The 4,941-nt window shown below is 36.5% G+C and overlaps 1 long non-coding RNA gene across 1 annotated transcript in view; it reads left to right on the forward strand.

The window, feature by feature from the left end:
* LOC104847454 overlaps positions 1-4,476 on the forward strand; it is an 18,310-nt gene extending 13,834 nt beyond the window's left edge. The window contains exon 3 of the long non-coding RNA XR_776162.1: positions 4,379-4,476. This is a non-coding gene — a long non-coding RNA (uncharacterized LOC104847454). The remainder of the gene's footprint in view (positions 1-4,378) is intronic.
* The last annotated feature ends 465 nt before the right edge of the window (positions 4,477-4,941 follow it).

Genomic DNA, 4,941 nt, shown 5'->3' on the forward strand with positions numbered 1-4,941 from the left:
TTTTTTTTTTTTTTTTTTTTTTTTTTTTTTTGGTGGTACCGGGGATTGAATTTGGGTCCTTGAGCTTGCGAGGCAGGCCACCGAACCACTGAGCTAAATCCCCGGCCCAAGTTATGTTGTCTTGATCAATTATTTAATACTTGCAACTCAATTCACCCTCCCACCCCCACCCTGCCTTTTCCTTTTGTCTCATCCAGGCTACAAGACTTTTTGGTTGTGGCCATCCACACTGGTGTGTGTGGGGGGGCTCTGTCTTAGTAAATACGTTCAGATACACCCAGAACTATCCTAATTCAGAGTACTAATTTAGTATCACAACCCTTCATCCCAGCATCACACATTTTAGACTCAGCCAGATCCAAAATGCCCAACCTATAAATGCATGAGGCTTGAGGGGGGGCATCTAGGTACATAACAGGGCTGAAAATATAGAGGTTAAATTAAACATTTTTATCCTATTTTGTTGCATGGTAGCATTATATTCTGATCAATATGTGTTTTAGGTAAAGAATATATGAGATTGAGATAAGATTCTATAGGTCAACTACAACAAAAGAACAAGTTAAAGGGGTGCAAATAAAATTTCTAACTACAAAGAACAACTTGTTTATTAATGTTTAACTAGGTATTGAATGAAGAGTACGGAATAAAATGACATTGCACACATTTTATTTTTTTATTTATTATATATATTTAAAGTGTCCAACATGACACTTTGATATACATACAAATAGTCAAGCATGACTATAGTTAAGGAAATTAACATATTGGATAAATTTATTTAGTCATTCAACATTTTAATTAATTAATCTTATTCTAATTGTTTTTATTTATTGGATTTCTTTTGAGGCAAGGTCTTATTCTGTAGCGCAGGCTGGCCTTGAACTCAGGGTCCTCTGCCTCAACCTCCCCAGTGTTGAGATTACTAATGTGTGCTATTACACATGGCTAATATTTTAATTATGTAAAAAAGCAATTATTTCTTGTTAATTATTTAATTACAATGAACTATGTCATACATTGTCTCAGATTTTGTGAGGGGATGAATTTTGTAAACATTCTTTTAGAAGACATACAAGCAAACAAATTTAAAGAGCACAACTTTATATCACTGAAATTGGTTTTCAGGCCATCTACCCAGATAGGGACAAATATATTTGAGAGGAAAACCACTTTCACTTGTGCTATCTATGTCATAATATTTTCTGGAATTAAATTTAAGACAAAGTCTAAGTTCTTCATAGAATATTTCAAATGGAAATTACATTTCTAAGTCCAGGAAGCTGTGATCTTATAGCATAAGACAGAAATCAAGACAAAAGAAAAATTTCTAGGAAAACTTTTTATTTTACTTTAATAATTTAAATATCCTACACTTGACTGATTTTAAGATTTCTAAGCTGCACCATTGATTTAGTTACTTTTTGGTGCTAAAATTTATCATCATGCTCAATAGGTATATATAATTTTAAAAATCCAGCTTCACAACGGTTGAAATAGCTGTGTAGGACAGGAGTATGTATTAAAATTAATAAGATAAGCAAAATACACAAAATGTTGAAAAAAAACATTAATTTATTTATTGGTAGCAGGGATCAAACTCAGGACTCTTAGCTTGTGAGGCAGGGGTTGCTCCACTGAGCTAAATCCCTGGCACTAAAAATAGCTTTTAAATTTTTCTTTTATATGGCAAAGTATAATATGATGTGACAAAGAATCGTCAATATAATTAGTAGAGACAAACAATAAATGATGAGTTTTTATTATTCACATGACATTGTACTGCTCATGGGGGCTACACAGAGGTACAGAATATGGTATATCTTTGATATGAACAATGAAATTCAAGTAGGACAAGATGGCATCTTTGGTACTAATGATTTGCAAGTATTCACAGAATCAACACTATTATGAAGGAAGAGCAGGACTTAGGTGTGATATATTGTCTTAGTTACTTTCTTATTGCTGAAACAAAATACTTGACACCTACAACTTTAAAAAAGAAAGATTTATTTTAGCTCACAGTTCATAGAGGTTTCGGTCTGTCTAATGCAGGATACCAAGGCAGAGGAGCATTGCAGAGGAGAAAGAGTTCATGGTCAGGCTGGGGGTTTAGCTCAGTGGTGCTGCTGCCTGCCTCACAGGCACAAGGTCCTGAGTTCGATCCCCAGTACCACCCCCCAATATCAGTCCATGGTATGGCAAACAGGAGACACTAAGCAGCAGCAGCAGCAGCAGCAGCGGCAGCAGCAGCAGCAGCAGCAGCAGCAAAGTAACAGTGAAGCAAGCCTCCCTTTTATCTAAGCCTTCTGGGTGGTGCCACACATACCATGGTTGAGCACCCATCTTCAGTAAATCCAGTATTTATCTCCAGTAAATCCATTCTGGCACACGCAGCACTATGCTAAATCCAATCAGTGGGCCCTTAATCTCAGTATCACATACTCTAGATCCAGCCAGCTCTGAAAAGTCCCACCTATGAGAACCTTTTCTGGGGGACATTGAGATATAAACTGTAAAATACATGTACACATGTGTAAATACCGAATAGTTTCTCTGGTGTGAATAATCTGCAATAATACAGAAGATCCTAATAAGATTACTGACATTGAGAAATGGGAAGAAAGGAGCTAAAGGTGTAGGGAAGGTGGGATGTGTAGGGGAAGGGTAAAAAGGGAAAAATGTGAGATAATGAAAAGATGAAAATAAAGTGTTTATAGATGGGGAGGGGAAGATGGGGTGAAGGGAGGGCAGGGGTAAGGGGAAAAAATGAGAACCAAGACCTGTCATGTAGAGGTACAAGATCCCAACAATGACTATAACTGTACTGTATCCCTAAAATGTACCAATAAACTCAATTAAAGCTGAAAAAAATACATGTACAACAGAGACTGACAATATGATCCCAGAGCCAAAGCCTGTTGCAATGGTTAAGCTTCTGTCAGTATGATTAGCTTGGAGGATGACCAAGGGAGTGGTGGAATACATTGCTTGGTGTGTCTGGGAGGTCATGGAAGAGGGGCCTCAAATACTATACCTGGTACCTTCCATGTTCTTCTCTGGTGCTGCTCTCCTGCTCTGCTCTCTAGCTACAATGAACTAAGCATCTTTGATGTGCTCTGCAACACCCTTCTGCCATGATGTTTCTTCCTTGAAGGCAGCCTACCATATAGTAGATCTTTGGAAACAGTGAGCTAAATTAAGCCTCTCAGAAATTATGGATGTTGGGTATTGTGCCCCAGCAGTGAGTGACTAATATACAACTTTATTTTTTATATGGTACTATGTAGTAAGAATGGATTTTTATATTTTAAAATATTTTTAAATGAAAAGAGTAATAATTATTAACATGAAAATTATGTCACATTAAAACTTTATTGGATTATATAATATGCTCATTCATTTATGTTTGGAATAACTGCTTTTGCCCTATAGGACAGAGTTGAGTTGAGTAGTGGAAACAGAAATAGTATGCCATGTAATGCCTAAAATACTTATTGTCTGACATTTAACAAAAATTTGCCTCTGTGATGCAGAGGAGCCACTTTGCAGGGGGGAGATGTGACAGGAAGGTGGTAGGATGTAGTGTGAATTAAGAGAAGACATATCAGTAAAGGTAAGTTAGGGCCAGGTGAAGTTGGACTTTACATTTAGGCATTAAGATGGCACATCAATTTTATGAATTATAGAATGACTTTTATAGTGTCTTTTAATATTAATATGGTTGCAGTATGAAAAGTACATTGGAATACAGCATTAATAGCTGAGGTGGAGAAACAAGTCAGAAATGTATAACAATATTACACATATGAAGCTACACATATGAGGAGCTAGGTGGTGATTGAAGGATGAAAAGAAAAGAGAAATAGAAACATTGCACCTATAATCTCAGCACTCAGGGAGGCTGAGGCAGGAGGATCACAAAGTTAAGCATATTGGCCAATTCAATGACTTAGGGAGACTTGCCTCAAAAAAAAAAAAAAAGAATACTTGTGGATATACTACAAAAATTAACTAATAAATAACAGTTTTACAGAAAACCAGCCTGCTAGGAATGCCTAACCAGAGGGGGCAAAAGGAGATTAAAGACAAGACACAGAGATTTTTTTTCTTTTTTTTATATCAGGGATCGAACTTGGGACCCTGTGCTTGTGAGGCAGGTAGTAGCACCGCTGAGCTAAATTCCCAGCCCAACAGAGATAGTTTTGAAGGAGGAAACAGGGACCTATTGCCTCTAGTGGACAAAGTGCCCTTGACCATCTGGCTTGACTCACTTTTATTCAATTTAGGCAAAGGAGCAAGCAATTAGGTTAATGGAAAATTCATCTGTTTCTCATTATTTATAAAGTGTACCCAAGTAAATATTTCTCTAAACTAGATCTCAGGTATTGTTGACTCCTTCTCTGGAACTTGCAACACACCATCATGCCGACACATTGCCAAAGGAAGATCAGCTTGCTGTTCCCTCCTTTGTGTCCACAGGTAAGGTCAAGTGGGCCTCAATCCTTATTTCTATTTTCCCAAAAATAGCCACATGAATATAAGGACCTCTTAAGATGTATGAATTCCCAGTTTAGTAAATACAATTTGATCCAAAGTTTTCTACAGAAACAAGAACATAGTAAGAATCCACTCCAAATGTTAAGCCAATTATCAACCGACAAACCAAAAAATCCCTTCCTGAGTGAATGTTATTAACTTAGACATCTATTAAATCATCCCTTCCATAAGAATTTTGTGTGTGCCTACTATTTTGTAAGCACTAGGCTTGGTTATGAATAAAAGTGCTGTGAATAAAAAACACAGTAAACGCCTTCATGGAGCTTATATTCTACTAGGAAATGAAAGCCAATAAAATGCAATATAAAACTCTATTAGTTTGTAATAGCTAAAAAACAAGGAAACATGTCAGAGAGTTTATTTTTGAAGTTTTTTTTTTTT

Source organism: Fukomys damarensis, unplaced genomic scaffold, assembly GCF_012274545.1.
Source record: "Fukomys damarensis isolate Sample0158 unplaced genomic scaffold, DMR_v1.0_HiC HiC_scaffold_24, whole genome shotgun sequence".
NCBI lineage: Eukaryota > Metazoa > Chordata > Mammalia > Rodentia > Bathyergidae > Fukomys > Fukomys damarensis.